The 17,515-nt window shown below is 45.3% G+C and overlaps 1 long non-coding RNA gene across 4 annotated transcripts in view; it reads right to left on the reverse strand.

Moving 5' to 3' along the window:
• Nucleotides 13,709-17,515, reverse strand: part of LOC110408457 — a 48,299-nt gene continuing 44,492 nt past the window's right edge. For 3 of the 4 annotated variants that reach the window (XR_002444354.1, XR_002444357.1, XR_002444355.1), the window contains one exon: nt 13,709-17,512. This is a non-coding gene — a long non-coding RNA (uncharacterized LOC110408457). The remainder of the gene's footprint in view (nt 17,513-17,515) is intronic. The other variant, XR_002444356.1, reaches the window with a different exon arrangement.

The following is a 17,515-nucleotide window of genomic DNA, read 5'->3' on the forward strand; positions in this document are numbered from 1 at the left end:
GACAGAAAAGGAAGAACTTCTACTATTTGGGTTTAAAAAAAAAAAGCTAAAACATACAAGAATGCAGTGAAGAGCTACCAGAGCTACTGGAATGTGAGACCTGTGGTCCACATCCTGCTCCCACTATGCTGCCCTGGCACAGGGGTGAGGCCCTGCCCCTCTTGGCAATATTGGTTGAAGATCATGGTTTTCAGGTGACCAAGACAAAGAGCAGAAGGGCCACATCCCCTGACATCACAACCCCACATTGGCTTTGCTGGCTGGTTGTGCTCCTAGGCTTGGTGGCAAGCAGGGGGAAGGCACTTTTCTTGCTTTAGCATTGGGTCTGTAGTTCATTTTCCCTGCTGCTGTGCCCTGAGGGTGGCTGTTGGCTGCAGTAAGTGGTGGGTTATATTTTTCTAGCCTGTTGTACCCCTCTCAGGAGAAGTTGTTACAGTTGTAGTCTTATTTTTCCAGCTTTTCCAAGCTTACCAACTCCCCTGGGCACTGTTTGCCTGAGTGGTTTGGTACAGTTTTATTTTTACAATTACTATTACACTTTTTAATTTTATTTTTGTATGTTAATTAAATACTTTTTAATCACAATGCAGACGTGGTTGCAGGGGCCAAGAAAAATACATAAACAAGAAGAGAATCCAAACATATATCTGCCCAGCATGGTACAGAAAAACTTTCCAAACCCACGTCCAATCCAGCCCAGTCCTGGATGTCTGCATTAAAAATCTAACTCAACATAGCCACCACTAGTACACTCTCCATTCACTGCAAGACTTTTGCCAGGATTATCAAGTAGGAAGATGAAGTGCTAGCATGTATACACAAGAGATACACTGAGCTCTGGCTCCATTTGTGCCCACCCCAGGCTCACAACAATCCTGGAACCAGAGGGAAATATCTTGAGGATGGGGCACAGCAAGGTCTCTGCTAACAATATCTCTGCTTAGCATCTGACCCATTCTATGGGACAGGAATCCAGCCACCAACAGAATGTTCTGCTGCTGAGATTAAATCCTTGATTGCATCTGTTATCTATTACTTGTGGGTTGTCTCACTTTTGGTCTGTGTATCTCTGGTACCACCTCTATGCATCCTGAGTCTGGCAGGAGAAGGGACTCCTTGTGAGCTTTGCTCAGCTGTCCCATTGCAGTGTCTTGGCCCTCAATGGATAGGACAGCTTCCACCCTTTAATGCAGTTCTCTTCAAACAGCGTTTGTCAGATCATGCTGAAGATGCGCTGTAACTGTATAGCAGATGCATGACTCTCCTCACCCCTGCATCTAGACATCACCTGGGCTCCTATTCGGTGTAGTTTCTCCTAGCCCAATATTTGTCTCTGTAAAACCCACTGGGAATCAGCTTTTCCACCTATGCACATGCAGCAGAGAGGAAGCTAAGAGAACACTGACATCCTCAGGGACAAGTCAAAGCCTAACACTGTCAAAGCCATCTCTCTGAAGTGCTAGAGCTGTAAAATTCCTGCCATGCCTGAGAGAGAAAATGTGAGGGTTAATTTAAAATGAGAGATATTAGAAGGGAGAGCTGCAGGTGATGAGGTGAAGGCATTTCTTTGGCTCAGGGCCAGGAGGGTAGGAAAAGAAAACAAGCTCAATGCGTTATATCCTACATACCTTGGCAGCTCAACAAAGCAATGCTCACGCAGGGCAATTAATGACAGCGAAGCTGCAGCATAAGGCGCACTGTACAACATTAGAGCAATAAGTTTGTTCAAAGCACAGGACAGACAGGGCCAATAAGAAATCCAGCACTGTGAAAACTCAGTGTACTAAATGTGATGGAAGCAGAGCAGATATTTCTCCTGAAATTGCATGTGTGATCCTTGCACACCTACAACCCTTGGGTTTTGGTGTTTGGATAAGCAGTGATTTCTGCTTGCTCGTGTCCATGCATCCGAATCGTGTTCAATGCTGAGGATGGTGCAGGGTAGAATAGCTAAGCATGAGGTTCTCTTGTTCCCAAAATCGTATCTAGAACACTATTGGAATTAAGTGTTGAAAACTCCAGCAAAAGATTCATTCAGATGCATACAAAAGCAAAACACTGAGAAACATCCCCACCACCTCTTGCAAGGACACTAAAGGAATGGCCAGGCCACCCTGATGACAAGTGAGCTGCTCTCCCATTTTGGCTCTGCTGCCACAAGCTGCAGCCCCAGGCCTGCACAGCTGCAGACCATCCTCAGCAGGAGCTTGCTAGGGATGTTTAACTGCTTCTTATGTCTGTTGCGATCCCAAAGACCCTTCCAATCACTTAAAGAAGTTTTGGGACTGGGCTATGTCAAAAAGATATCTTCCTATTATTTATTATTATTATTATCAGAACTACTTTTGATGTTTTGCTTGAAAAATCCAAATTCTAACAAATGTGTCCCATCTCTCAATCTAAAACTGGGCAGGAAAATCAAAGCTGTTTGACTTCATAAAACACATTTCTATTCAAGTAGATTGTTTCATGGTGTTACCAAGAATATTCAAAGAATATCTGAAAGACCATATTTGCTTGGAAATCTCCATTTTTAGCATTTTCCCTACAGTAGGGTTCTCTATAAAATGAAAGTAAGCAAAACCATGGAGAAACTAACAGCCATGCACGACCCCTCAGCAGAAACACTGAAGTCTGTCTCGCACATGAGGAACATAGCATTTTTGTTATCAATACTTTAAAACAAGTAATTTATAACGATTTGATTAGAGCATTTCTAAACAGGCATCAACTCTTCTGGTTTTGTAATTAGTCTAAGAAGACAACAACAAGGCTCAGCTGTTTGGCTGCTGAGCAGAAAGGTCAAATTACTGACCTCCATTTTGGGGTATCAGTTACAGCCACCTCAGCACTCCCCATTGCTGCTGCAGTTGGCTGCCTCCTAAATATAGCAGCTCTTAGCTGTGGGATAGTCACACCTTGGATACAATGGCAATATGCTTCATCACTCCCCCCAAAAAGCATATCACAGGATACGGGCAGTATTTATCGTTAAAAGTTACAGCCTGTGTGCTATCTTATTTATTGAGTGTTGACAGAGACATTGATGCTGCTGGTACGCCCAAGTAAGGACAAGCTTAAAACTGCAACACTGGGCCATGTAAGCTAGCCCAAATTAAGCTGGATGAGTGGCTTGACATAAAATCTCAGCAAGCCATTTTGAACAAAAAAATGAGGTTCATAGGTAAATGCTACACTGAAGATTGTTTTACATTTCAGTCACAGGAACATAAGTGGACCCAAAATGCATGACTCAGACAAGGCAAAGAAATTCAGAGGAGGGTAATAGGAGATCAACAAGTCCCTGTGGAAGCAAACGAGCTCACATGCCAGCCTCCCTCCTCTCCAGCACCAGGGGTGATGAGGACAAAACCAACCTTAGAGCTGTGTTTTGGTTAGGCCTGTATTGTTCATAAGAAACTCTCCATAGAATCATTAAGGTTGGAAAAGACCTCCAAGATCACCAAGCCCAACCCCAACCCACCCCACCATGCCCACTGACCACAGCCCTCAGTGCCACATCCCCACGGTTCCTGAACACCTCCAGGGACGGTGATCTCACCACTGCCCTAGGCAGCCTATGCCAGTGCATCACCGCTCTTTCAGAACATACATAAATGTTCCCTGAAATTTGGAGCATCTGAAATCTGGATGCAGATCTGAAGCTTGAGGCTGTCTTCCATCTCTTGGGTTGCAGTTAGGAGATAAGTTCATAAACACTTCTGCCATGGTCACTGCTTGCTATAAATCAGGCATACTGCTATGAAGTCAAGTTAGACCTGACCACAAGTGGGAATAGCCCTGAATTTGCTCATACAACCAGCCATGCATTTTCACTTTTTCATTTCTGGGTAAGATACCCGTTTAGGGACAGTGGCTCATATCTATGTACATGGTGTGTGCAGACCTGGGACGAACACCTCGCAGTCTTCTCTCTCACGAGCCATTCGCTGGAGATCAGCTCCTGAGCTGCGCTTGTCACTCACAGCAGGAGGCACACGTCTGAGACTTCAGCAGGCAGAGTGCTTCTGTACTGTCAATGAAGTAATGAACATTTTAATATAAAATAGGAAAAGCTGCCTATGGGCTTGTAACTGTAGAACTTGAAGCCTGCACATCCAGGCTCCAAGCGTATTGCTTTAAAACCCTCTGTGAAGTTTTCTGCTGCTCGCACAACAGAGGGGGAAGCCATAACCAGGGACACCCTCTGACCTGGCAGTGATTGCTCCAGAATGTGACCCCAAGGCTGGACCATGGGCACCCAGTGTGCCCAGTGGTGCTTTGGCACAGGTTCCAAGAGGTGATGCTGTGACCGTTCTTTCTCCCCCTGACTTTTTGCTGCTTCTGGTCCTATTTCTGCCTTACAAATTCCCCAGACATTGAAGACTGCCTGGCATAAGACCTAACAAGCACTTTATCTTCGCTGATCGTTTTCACGATACCCTTTTAAGGTTACAAACTCATAGGTAGACACTTCCTACAGTTAACAGAACTTGTGGCTTCCCTCTAGGATCCGATACGCTCGCTGCATGCTTCGCTATGACTGTTAATTACCACAAGTGTCAGGTATTATTTTCCATTCACAGAAGGAAGGAGGAAAAATGAGCTTACAGGGGCAGGGGGGAAGCGATGAAATATAAGCCAGCATCCAGTTCATCAGCAAACTTTTCACTAACCCTTTGCATATTCAGTGCTTGAGGGGTTAATAACGTCTCTTAGAAAGCAAAAGGTTTCCAGCTGTAACTGGATCCTTTGTATGTGCTTTCCGCTATAGGAATCAACTTAGCATCGACATCCTCGTAAAAATTTCCATTAGATTGAGGACTGAATGCCCACTAAGGCTCTGTGTGGTTTCACAATTGATTCACTGAATGAAATCTTATCTAAAATCTTTTTATTTTATGCTATTATGGGCACAGGGGAAAATAGTGATGTAAAAATGTTCACTGTTTTGTTAATGCACAGTGCCTCTTGGAAATGGCCTTTGGGTTACCTAAAAAGATTGCCATTTCTATTTCCCACCCTCTTGTTTCATATTACCACTAATTGAAAAATGTTTCATTTGTTACGAAGTTACATATTGACACTTAGAATTGAATTCAGAGCCTTTATCTTTCATCTTCGAGTTAGCCAACTTCAGACAGCGGAACATGCTTCACCTATTGGGGGTGGAAGCGTCCCCCAACAAGGCAATTCTTACACAACAGGTAAAAGAACTGCAGCATACGTGGATTAGCTGCTGCCTCTTTTCCTTCTTTGCACACTACGAAGAATAACCTCCCAACGAAACTCAGAAGATGAAGCCAGAGCGAAGCTTTTCCCCCTCCCAGCCATCCATTTACTCCCATCTATCCACTGCAGCCTCTAAGAGCCATGAGCTTGCACCAAGGGCTTCCAGAGCACACAGCCCGAGCCCCAAACAGCAGCACAGCCCAAAGCACGTGCACAATGCCTGCACATTCGCACCCTGTGCTCAAGTGTTTGCTGATGCTAACTGAATTCAAGCACATGGGTTGCACACAAACATGCACTCGTGCAGTGCACAGACATATGGCATGCATGTGGTTCATGCTCAGAAATGTGTTTGAAACTAAGAAGTTTGTTTTCCTTTCTTCTTTACTGGTCCTTGCCTGGGAACTACCAGTATCCCAGTGTCCCCAGTGACAAACCATAAGATATTCAGACCGCGGCACAGCCCCATTGGGGTTAACCAGGAGACTACTCAGCATTTGCAGTGGAAGTGCAGGGCTGGAATACACAGTGCTGGCCCCAGGCAGAGCGTGTCCCTGTCCCTCGGGCTGGTGGCAGTCGAAGGTCCCCTCCCAACCCATGCTGCCCCACAGGAGGGACCTCCTCATCTCGGGGTGTGGGGCCCTCTACACAGCACTGATGGTAATTTGGAAAGAGCAGTGCAACATACCCTGGTGATGCTGTATGTTCAATATTCCAAGTACTTATTTCCAGCTAAACAGTCTGGAAATTTTCTCAACTTTTGTTGAGAAACTGAGAAAGCCTTTTCCTAATTTTTTTTGTAATTTTTTTTTAAAGAAAAAAGTAAGGTTATTTCAAAATTAAAATGTACGGTTTTTACTTTGTGTGGCAAGTGCTCAGTCCTTCCCTCTGCATCCCCCCACCTCTTCAGTGCACAAAAGAGAGGAAAGTAGAGGAGCAAGATAGCAGGAAAGAAAGGAGTCAAAACCAACCAAAAACAGAACCAAAGCCATAATTTCAAACCCATTTTCCTTATTTTTGTGTTTTCTGTAGAAGGTGCCAGAAACTGTTCTTTTTCACAAAACAATGAGGAGAAAAACAGAATTTTGGAAGTAATATTAATGCAAGCAGTCATTTTTCCTAACAAACCCACATCTGTCCTGGCTAATGCTGAAGGCACCTGACATGAGACGAGCCACGGGGCCTTGGCTCAGCAGTGATATTTGACATTGGTCCAGGAAGAAACCTCCAACTGGCAGAATTTTCATTCCCTGCATACGCGAACACACACAGAGTGACCACAGCCTGGAAGCTCCCCAAGACGACAAATGAGCTGAATCCCAGATTTCATTTCAAAGCCAACCTCAGAGTTTCCATGGTGCATTGAACCCTCCGGCCTGACATCCAGAAACCAACGAGGTGACACTGGCAGAGAAAAGAAATAATGTAGTGACGGAACAGGGCCCTCGAGGAGTTAGCAGTGACATTTTAAAAACAAAATGCCATGCAAAAAACAAATAATGAAGTCAAATGCTCTTTAATCTCCATGATTCTGTAGTGTCACAGACACTCGATCCTCAGCTTTCTGCTGAGTTAGGTGACTGGAAAAGCATGCCCCGTGGGCATTAGGTGGTCACTTCTCCCATCCCAACACCTGCACAACGCTGGTGAATGCACATGGTGGAAGGATGTCAGGATTTCCTACAAATTCACATTCACCCCATAAACTGCATTGTGAGTGTTTGTCTCTCCTGCTGACACTCCTTCCCTGGGTCAGCAAGACAGGAGAAGTGAGCTGAGCCCTTGACTGAAGTACCTTGCAGTCCAATTGCCATCATTTCTGTGTTAGATTTATAACCCAGGCAGCCAGAAAGCAGTGAGAAGCAGCATCCAGCTCATAGCCTCAGCAGTGCTTGTGAGTCTGGAGCCTGGTTTCTGCCCCCCAGAGGGGGTTGGTAAGAGCAGCACCAACGCATGCATAGTCCCACATTCCCACCATCAGCACAGACCCATCGAGGCCCAAACTCTGGGCACGAACCTTCCTGTGGCTGAACAAAACCCACCTGAACAAAACGTGTGTCTGGGTAGTGTGCTGCCAATGCTGCATCTCTGGGGGATGCCGGTGATGGCCACAACCTGCCCAGAGAAGACTTGTGTCCTTCAGCACCAGCGCCACTTAAGCAAGAAGAGGATATGTGTCTGCAGCCCATACTGACCGTGATTTACACGGACATGAATAAGATCAGAACTAGGCCATCGTGCTTTGTAGGGCAGCGAGCACAACGGGGAGCTCAGACTCCTCCTCAGGGCGTGTGCCCTCCCTCCCCCTTGTGGTACCAGCGCAATAAATAATGCATTCCTGGAACAGGAGATCCAAGGAGGTTTCCATCAACAGTTCAGGACTTCTCCTTTAAAAACCTCTGAAATATTTTCTTAATGGCTGAGCCATGTAAGTCATTAGGTTTCTGTCAGTGTGCTCAATACGTACGTATGTGCCAGAGACCAGAGTCCTGGTGGAGTCTGTACCGTAGGACATCTATAAAAGAAATTGCAGTTTAAGTGTCCAAAACAATGATCTGTGGGTGGTCCTCTGGGTAGCAGATGGGTTTCTACACTTCACATACAGCTATTAGCTACAAACACCTCCTTGACTTGGTCTCAGTATCCTCTGCACATGAAAAAGAGTTAATGCACACAGGATTCATGGCCATGGATTATAGATTCCTGCATGGTCCAATGAGCCAATGGCATCTTCACTCCAAATGAAGCTACTTGTGGATGTTTATTAGCATAAAGTAATGAAAAAAATATTTTCATCCTCTGCTTTCACATCACTTTAAGTCTTCTAGGTGAAGCCAATCCAGAGCAGGGCAGGGCAGGGTTGAGAAGGCACCTGAAGGACTTTTCCTTTGCTCTGTGGACACTTGTGCAGAGCAGGTTGGTCATGGCCTGCCTGTCACACCAGAGCTGCTCACAGACGTGGAGCAGAGCCTCGTCAGTCTATGGTTTGTTCCAAAAAGGTCCCAAAATTTCACCCTGTGCTTCCCAGTTTGGTTTTAATCTGAACCACATCACTCTCCTGACAAATAGCGTGGCCCAAGGAAGAGCTGCATGAAGCACACTGCGGTGCGGAGGAACACTAAGGATGAGGATAGGGAAAAGGCTCTGAGGAAATATGGGAACCCTTTTAAATCAGGTTTCTATTTGCATAAATGGAGGCATGGACCCAAGATGAGAGTAACCAGTGTACCCTCAATGTCTTCCCCACAGCTGCAGGGAATCTGGAATTTACCTCCCAGCCTGTTAGCTCAGAGCCTCTCCCGGAGTTTACCCATTCTGCAATCAGCAGCAGCCCTGTGAATTAAGAGCCCCGTACACTAACAGGCTGTTGGGTTGAGTTGTGATGTGTGTGTGCATTAAGTTCAATTCAGACTTTGGAGAAAGTGAAGAAGAAATGAAAGTGGGGCTCAGGATGAGCCACTTCTCAGCATCCATCTGGGAGCTGTTAAGTGACAAGGCTGGGAGAAGGAGAGACCTGCTGCCGCAGGACGGTGCTGCTCACAAGGTCGAGGGGAGCAGCAAAACGCAGCCATACAAAAAAGTGGAAATTGCAGCCAAGGACAAATTACTGCACTGAGCTCTGTGCTGCGCGAGCAGGATGTCGGTATCTGACGGTTGACTGCCTGTGTTTTGCAGTAAGGACATCTTTACATCACTACATAGTGCAAAGGGTAACAAAGACTTTGGTGCTTTGCTGATCCCCTGAGAAGCCCAGCGGCGTAACAGCCCAGATAGATCACCTCTGGCCAACCCCCAGCACACTGATCACCTGCAGGCCCAGGAGCTGGCTGTGCCGTATCACTTTTCGGACCATAATTACACATTAAAGAGAATATAATGAGAGATATTTTGTAAAAGCCTAAAAGAGCAGATGACAGCTTGTGGAGGAAGGGAGCTGCCAGCCCATGACAGCTCACACCTGATGGGGACAGGGCAGGGATGGAGGAGGCCTAATCCACGTTATTGGAATGGGACATTTGGGCCAAAAATGTACCACAATTATGAATGCTCTAAATCACTCACTGCAAAGAAAATCTGTCCATAAGCTTTTCCAGGGCACATGACATCTCCTCCTGCGGAGTATTTCAGTTTTCCACCTTGGAGTAAATCTTAACAGAAGATGTCAGCAGTCGCTTCTGAGAAGTGAGGGTGTCATTAGCATGTTGCTTTAATTGTGTTTTAGATATTGCATTAAACCATTTTTATACATTTCCTAAAAGAGTCTTCTTTCGGGACGTGCCCCACGTCAGCTCGCTGTGGCTCCAATGTGGACATGAAATCCAGTTAGCGCATTCCAAACTTCGTTTCCACTGAAACACAATCAATTGTAACTTCTTTTTGAGCCGTGCTGCTCTCTCTAATTGTTAGCTCCAGCCTCTGCTGAATAGGTGGTTAAGCAAATTAGTCCATCTCACATATGAAAATTGTGCTATTGATGCTGGCAGATTTCATGGTTACTGATGAGGTTTCTTGAGCTAATGAAATAATGAAAATGCAAAACAGATTTGCCTTTTCTTAATAAGGAAAAAGATAATGAACTAAAATTAAAATTGAAACTCTCACTCTACACAGAGTTACTGTAATATTATTTTGGCTTCAAATTAATGCTTGCGCTTTTTTATTTTATTTTTCACATACCAGTGACAAAGCTGGTTAAGAATCCACTTCAACCGGGGCGCTGTAAGGACACTTTCATTTTATTGCATTTTTATAATAGAATTATGAGACACGCCGTTTCAGTGACTTTGCTCTGCCTGTGGTTAGGCACACGCAAGAAGGCAGCACTTTGGCAGGGTCATGCCAACCTCGGGGAGATGTGGATTTCAGCCACCCTGGCACCATTCTACCCATATCCTGATGCTGGGCTGGCACTGTTCTGGCACAGACCTAATGGGATTTGTATCTCTGGAGCCCTAGAGGGCAAACCCAGCCCCTGCTCCCCAGCCCAGTGCTGCTTGCTGGGGAGGGACATTGCAGAGCCACATGGGACTGCGGGACCCCTCTCTTCTCCCCTTTCTCACCAAGCTCCCAGCTCAGGCATCCCTTCCCCATGCCACAGCACCCACAGTTTTCCCCATAAAGGTAAAACAATTATACGTATCTGTCAATAAATGCCATACCATAAATGAGTGGATTTGCTGGCTCTCTGCCTGCCACTGGGGGAGGAAATGGCCCCATAAATATTTGTGCAAGACTTCAATAAATTTGAGGTGTTGACTCAAGCACTCAGCTTCCCTATCTGAGATCGGGAGCAGAGCTTCCAGATCTCATGGTCTGTGCCACAGAGGGCCTGGCAGTGTCCCCGGGGTGCTGCAACCAGAGGCAGGGAGAGAAAACCTTTAGGAACTCCTCTGCAAGGTCCCTTGCCTTACTGATCCAGGTGGAAAAGGTCCCTGCTGTTCAGCCAGGGAAGGGCAAGTTTTAGGAAGGAAAGCATTCATCTGGCCTACAGCTTCTCTTCATTTTTTTTCTGATTCTCCTGATTTTCCATTTTGTGCTTGTCCTGACTATACAAACTTGGGTGTTGCAGTGCGGCCTAGGGGCAGGCAGCTGGACAGCCCCTGCAGCAAAGCCTCTGTGCTCAAGAACCAGAGGAAGGTCAGTCAGCACAGTCCTGCTTGGTGCCACGCAGCCACAGGACATGGGGACAGCAGCACCAGGAGGGACTTGTGTGGTTTTCAGATCAGCACGATTAAATCTGGGCTAGAAATATTATTTTGGGCTGGCTCTATTTTCATAATGTTTGAAAGGCAGCAGATCAAACTGGAGGCTTTTTGGCTGGCACTGCTGTATTACTCCCTGTCTAGGAACATTTAGGAGCTTTTTGACTTCAGTGCTGACTAATCCAGGCTGACAAACTGACTCTGGGGAAGAACTGCTCCATTCTGTAATGCTCTCATACACCAGCACTGGATGCTCTCCTCCAGCTGAACACAGTCTTCAGTCAGAGCAGAAGATGTGGCTCAGCCATTATGTACTTTTTATTGTTCTCTCTGCTTTATGCCAATGCACGTGTATGCACATATCAAACGATTGGTGCTTCTGTCCTCAGGAGGTTTGCTGAGGCTTTCACTTCTAAATCAAATATTTGGAAGCCTAGTTTAGAAGTGCTTTCTTTCTTTCTTTCTTTCTTTCTTTCTTTCTTTCTTTCTTTCTTTCTTTCTTTCTTTCTTTCTTTCTTTCTTTCTTTCTTTCTTTCTTTCTTTGTTACTCATGTAAAGTCTAAGAGTAAGGCAGAAAAAGGAGCCTTAGGATGTAAAGGAAGAGGTGGGGGTCAGCAGGCTCCTCCTGTGCTGCATGAGATCCTCTCCTCTGGGAGGGTGGCTGCTGCTCATCTCCCGTGAGCATTGTTCAATGGGAGCAACATTTACTACAAAGACAGAAGTGACATTTTTGTTCCTGCACAGGCAACAAACTCTCCTAGGCTCTCAGTCTGGGAGGCCTCAGTTTGTGACACCTAATTAGAAATAATAGGGAAGGCAGCGCATTTGCAAACTGGGGACAGCAGGGGCGTTGCAGACAGAGCAAGAAGTCTCTCTCTCTGCCCCTCTTCCCCCAGAGATCCCAGTCACTGTTTGTACTCAGCTCTCTCAGGATGAAACAAGGCGAGAAGACTCAAGAAAAAAAGAAAAAATGAAACTCAAGCCGGCAATTGTCAGATCTGCGATAATGCTGGATTCCTTAATTATTATCCAGGCTACTCAGGAAACCATTTTAAAAGAATTAGTAGACATTTGAGAGGGAAGCAAGAGAGATATTTAGTAAGCTGCTCACGTTTCCGGGTTTGCTAAAAACAATTGCTTTATCTCTTAATTTTATATGTATTAAGATAGACACCAAGGGTGGCATGGACCACTCCTCACACTGCCTCTTCCCCTGCCAGCAGAACATTCCGTGCATTTGAGGGCCCTGGATGCTCACAGCTGCAGTTGCGGACTGTTTGCGGGTCGGCCTTTTCCCCAATCCAGCCTGGCACCCCCGGCTTCTGCCCTGGAATTTGCCATTTTGCTGTAGCCAGGAGCTCAACATCATGTTCCTTCCTCTCTGTTGGGGCCTGGCTGCAGATTGTTCTTTCTGTGCTGTTTTCAACACAAGAAAGAGCACTTTTTGCCCACCCTGCTGCCCATAGGAGAGGAAACCAGGAAGCAGAATGAGAATTCTTCCAAGTTTTGGGAGGTCTTTTTGTCATTTTGCGATGGGGAAAAGGGCTGGCATGTAGCAATTGGGTTTGTTCCCCAAGTTATGTTTCACAAAGTTAATGCTTTAGAGAAAAGACAAACCACTGCTAGTGAACAGAGACCCCTTAAGAGTCTGTATAGCTGCTGGCTGTGTAGATACATACACAGCAGTTGGTTCAAAGCTAAGGTTTCACTATCAACATCTTCCTTAGCATTTCAAGCTCAACCCCACCAGTCAGTCCTCCCGACTCTGAAAACCTGAATCTTTGTGACCCTTGTCCAGACTGGAAAGGTACATTGAAATTATAATCGAATCAACCTAATAAAACTACTGAAATGTGGCTGCAGGGAAGCCCCCAAAATCATTTGCCTTAAATCTGCAAACTTCTGTCAAGCAAACAGTTCAGAGCAGACCACCTTCCATTTCTTTACTACTGCATCTGCTTGTTATGGGTACAGTCTCCACCCTGCCTTATACTGCCTTTCTTTCTATTTTTTAACATTTTGATTTTGTTATCTTAAGAAAAGAAATGCTCTCAAAGAGTAAAGTTAATGTTTAGTGGGAGAAATGCTGACTAAGAGGATTTACGCTGGCAACTTCATGTGCAAAAGTGATTTTTCAAAGGGAAAAACATATGCCACATTACCTCAGCCATCAGAGATCCCTTATTTGAAATAGAGATTTTTCAGCCATGCTGATGGGAAGGCTCATTGCCAGCTGCTCACAGGAGGTGTGACAGCACACCTGCAGCTCAAGTTCTGAAGTTCACAGTTGGGAATCCATCGCCAGACCACAGGAAAAAAAAAATCAGAAAAAGTCACAAGCAGCCAGATATTCTGTCTAAACGTCTTGAACCACCAGGGCTCCTATTCTCAATCCGCTGTAACCTTTAGAGCTGTGGAGCTGATGTGGAGTCAATGACATGGCTCCGTCCCACTCGGGAAGCCCCGCTCCCAGCTGTGTGGCTCACTGGGCGCTGCCAGCCGCACAGCCTGCGGGCTGCGGGAGGAGCGGAATGACGCACCGGGTCAGCTTGATTTGTGGCGTCTCTCTGAGTAGGATGTGCAAAGTAAAGACAGCTGGCAGTGGATAAACTCTGGTGGTTGTGAAGCTGCCATTAGCAATAGCTCTCACACTGTGCAGAGCGCCCTGGAATGAACTTCCCTGTGGTCCAAAGTCCCCAGTGACACAGATAATTTTAGTGAGAACTTCTGTGTATTTTACAATTTTTTATCATCTCATTTTTCCCTTCCCTTCCCTTCCCTTCCCTTCATTTATTTTATTTTTTACAACCTCCTGATCTTCCTTTCAAGCCCCCATTTGCACAAAGCCACTCAGCAGCCATTGCTGCCCAAGTCAATGGTGTTACCCTGACAGAGCACAGAGAGCTCTGATCCTCAGGCTCTACATGGAAAACCTCCTTCCAAACCAAGGCTTCAAAACACTTACTGAGTTGGAGCATTTTCCACATGTTCCCATCACTACACAACAAGGTGCTAATTTCTTAACACCTTTTTCTCTTTGGGATTTTTAAAGGGTTACCCACCCCACTGCATCTTGGTAGAAGGGCCCAGCCAACAACTCCAGGCACCTTGTTTTCACGGCTTCAGCTTCTCTCTTCATTCTTCATATAAGCTCTGAGTGCAGATGTCAGAAGCCTGCAGCTGACACATATGCTATTTCATTCAAAGGAAATGTGGGCACATTAGGGTTTTCTGATGCTTATATTTCCTAAATATATCAGTAGAAGCTAATTGCTGATGGTCTTTTCCAGAAATGAAAATAAGAAGCAAAAATAACCAAATAGCACAAATTATTATGGGGTAGCATTTTTACAACTTGTGTTTACAACGTTTTGATAATCATTAGCATTGAAGACATGGCAAAGGATATCCAATGCATCTTCAAAGCTCAGCTGAGCACCAGCTGAGTCTTCCCCCTCCGCCACAGGCTCAGAGCTAAAGCCTTCAGTAGTCTTAACAGCAGATTTCCAAGCCACTCTGGTGAAAGCAAAGAATTTTCTCGTTTGTGCAAACATACCTGACAATTGGCATAATCCCAATGAACACACATTAGGTCAGTTGAAATATTCCAGTGTATTGACATTAATTCCACAGCTCAGGCCCAGGATCATGTTCTCATCTGTCTGAATAACAGAGCATTTAGATATTTATTTCAAATATAAGGACTTTCAGCTTCTATATGGATTGAGGGGGGGAATCCAAGGGACAACATTTTTCCTCATAGCATGATTTCCAACCCTTGGCAGCCAAGAGCAAGACAAAGCCATTGCATAAGCCTGGCCAAGACAAATCTATAAAATTTACACCATATATTGAGCCTCTCCATTGCATGGTGGCCTAAGAGGCCCAGGTACTTTCTGCACCTTCAAACAGTTGAGCTCCAGAGGTTTCCCAATAGATTCCAGCGGGGCCAGAAGCAGTGAGACCTTATTATGTAACAACCCACATTATTTACTGAAAATCTGGAATACACTTTTTTATTTGGGTCTTTGGTCAGGAAATACCTCCAGACAAATGTGATGACACAGGCATTTTTAATTTGCCACTTCACATTCATAGCAAATTAGGTGATTTAAGTCATTATTCCCTCCATTGAAAATGACAGGTTGCAAGGCTAGCAGTTTCCCTCAGAAGCTCTTGATGACATTGCAGACACACATAGAAAGCACAAGCACATCAGAACAAATTAGGATCACCTCCGCTGCCTATAATCTGAAACACTCCATGTGGTCTCTCTTAACATCAGCCCTCAGTGCCAGCGCACTGGAGCAGCATGTGCAAGTTGTTGGAAGCAAGGAAAGGGAGAGGTCAAACCCTGTGTGCTCCACACGATCAAATTTGTGGTATAAAACCAACAATTACCAGCACAGCAGTGAGTGAACAACAAACGCCCTATCTATTACCCAATTTAGAGTGCCAGTGCAATGCCCTCAGGACTCTCACTCTTCAGTTATTTGTTTTTGATGTATCTGGTAATGCGTCAGTTCTTAGTACCTGCTCTCAGACACTGTTGGGCTTTGCCCTTTGTGACGCTTAAGCAATTTTCATTTCAGAGTGGACACAGAAAAAGGCCAGCGAGGATGCCGTTGAAGTACAATTTGAGTCCAAAAGGAAAAGATGTAGCAGAAGTGATGTTAAGTGCAAAATATTTAATCTCATTTGGATATCACCAAAGTAACTCAACACAGACCCAAAGGAAACACTGATAAAGAAAAAGGAAAAAGAGAAAGAAGACAGGAAATGGCTTTCTGTACAATGAGGATTAGGAGCTGAAATGAGGCCAATAGAGAAATATGCATTTTTGATAGACTTTGGTCCAGATAATATGAAAAAAATGACAGAATGTGTGGAGCTGAGTCATAAATAAGTCGAGAGCTCTGTTATCCTGGTGGATTCTAGGTAGCCATGGTGAGTCTGGAACTGCGTGTTTTTGCCTGAAGTCTGAGTGACCGAAACAAATGCCAGCGGCAGGCCAGGTGAATGCGGTCAGTGTTCAGTCAGTGCATGGCATCTGAGTATGTGGTTGTTGCAGGTGCTGCTCACTCACTGGTCTCAATCAGCAAAAAGCCTTCTCAGAATTCACTGCGATCTCAAAGAGGTGATCCCACCATGGAAGCACCATCTCCCAGCACAGCATGCCTCCCTGGCAGCCACTCTGCAGAGGAGAGCCCAGCAGTTTGCAGACACTATCCCTCACATGGGCTTTGCAGGGCAGAGAGGTGTCAGCACACTGTGGTTGCTTCAGCTGCTCCTAAACTCAGAGTATTTCTTGTATTTTCTCCAGCTTTAGATGAATAACCTTTGTTTTGAAGCAAGAAGTGCCAGATGTATTTTCAGACATACCTGCCCAGCCATGACCGTGTCTCACCCTCCCCATCCCCCCACTTTGCTAATCAGCACGCAGTAAGCACGCTCTGTTCAATTTGTCTGCACTATGGTGTTTTAAGTCTATGTATAATTGCTGAGGAACCCTCTCTACCTAAGAGTCAGAGGAGACTCTTTCTTTGTGTTTCTTTTTGCTCAGAAGGGGCTGAAGCAGCAATCTTGACTTAAAGGCTGACTCTGATTGGAAAATAAACAACTATAAAGTACAATAAATCCCATTGAAGAGTCCAGTCAAAACATCCCAATGAACAGCTAATGCTCTGCTAACCAACTCCAGATGTCACTGCCTTGTCTGGCACTAATTGGTTGACTGGAGAGTAAGTAACTGTGTAACCTGAAGGAAATCTCTACTTCTTGCACTTGGGATGAGTTGCTAAGGCAGAAAATGGTTCGGCTTTGTTGTGTTTCTCAGTTTCCTAACCGCAGAGGCACCGCAGACACCTGCACTCATCAGGAGCTCTGCCAACCCCTCCCAGCGGCTGTGCACCATCCTATTTCAAGCATCGCATCAAAAGTTTCTCCAGAGCATGGAGCTGCCTCTGAGTGCCGATGTTCCTCACTCCCAAACATCCCTGGGTTTATTCGTTTAATCAGAGGATGTGCCCTAGCGGATGGCAGCTATGTTCTTAGAAAAAGGTAGCTGCAAATTCCAGCTGGAAGCACTTGAAACACCCAAGAGCACAAAAAGAGCAATTGCTTTAAAATATAATTTAAAAAATAAAATCAGAAGACTGGAGATGGGTTTTGAAATAGAAAGTTGATTTGTAAAGCAAGATTTGTCTGGTGCACCTGAATTCCTACAGCCTGGAAATTCCATGTCTACCTGCACAGCTCTGCACAGGCAGATGACACACAAGATGACTAACCAGGATTTTCCAGTTACATTTTTTTTAGGCATATTTGACAGGATCATGTTTTAGAAACAACCCTACACAATATTACAAAGCAACTGCGTGCCTGGAAGGATCTCCTCTGTTTTACCAGGACAGCTGTCAGTGCCGTGATTCTGCACACATTGCTCAACATCACTTAACTTCAAAGATGTTTCACTGACTTCAGAAGCTTCCATGCCACTGAGGAGGGCTCTTTGTAATTCATTCTGGAGGTCAAGTCATATCCTCAGCACATAAAAAAATGTTCCATGAAAGACATTCCTG

The sequence above is a fragment of the Numida meleagris genome, chromosome 19, assembly GCF_002078875.1.
Source record: "Numida meleagris isolate 19003 breed g44 Domestic line chromosome 19, NumMel1.0, whole genome shotgun sequence".
In the NCBI taxonomy this organism is placed as follows: domain Eukaryota; kingdom Metazoa; phylum Chordata; class Aves; order Galliformes; family Numididae; genus Numida; species Numida meleagris.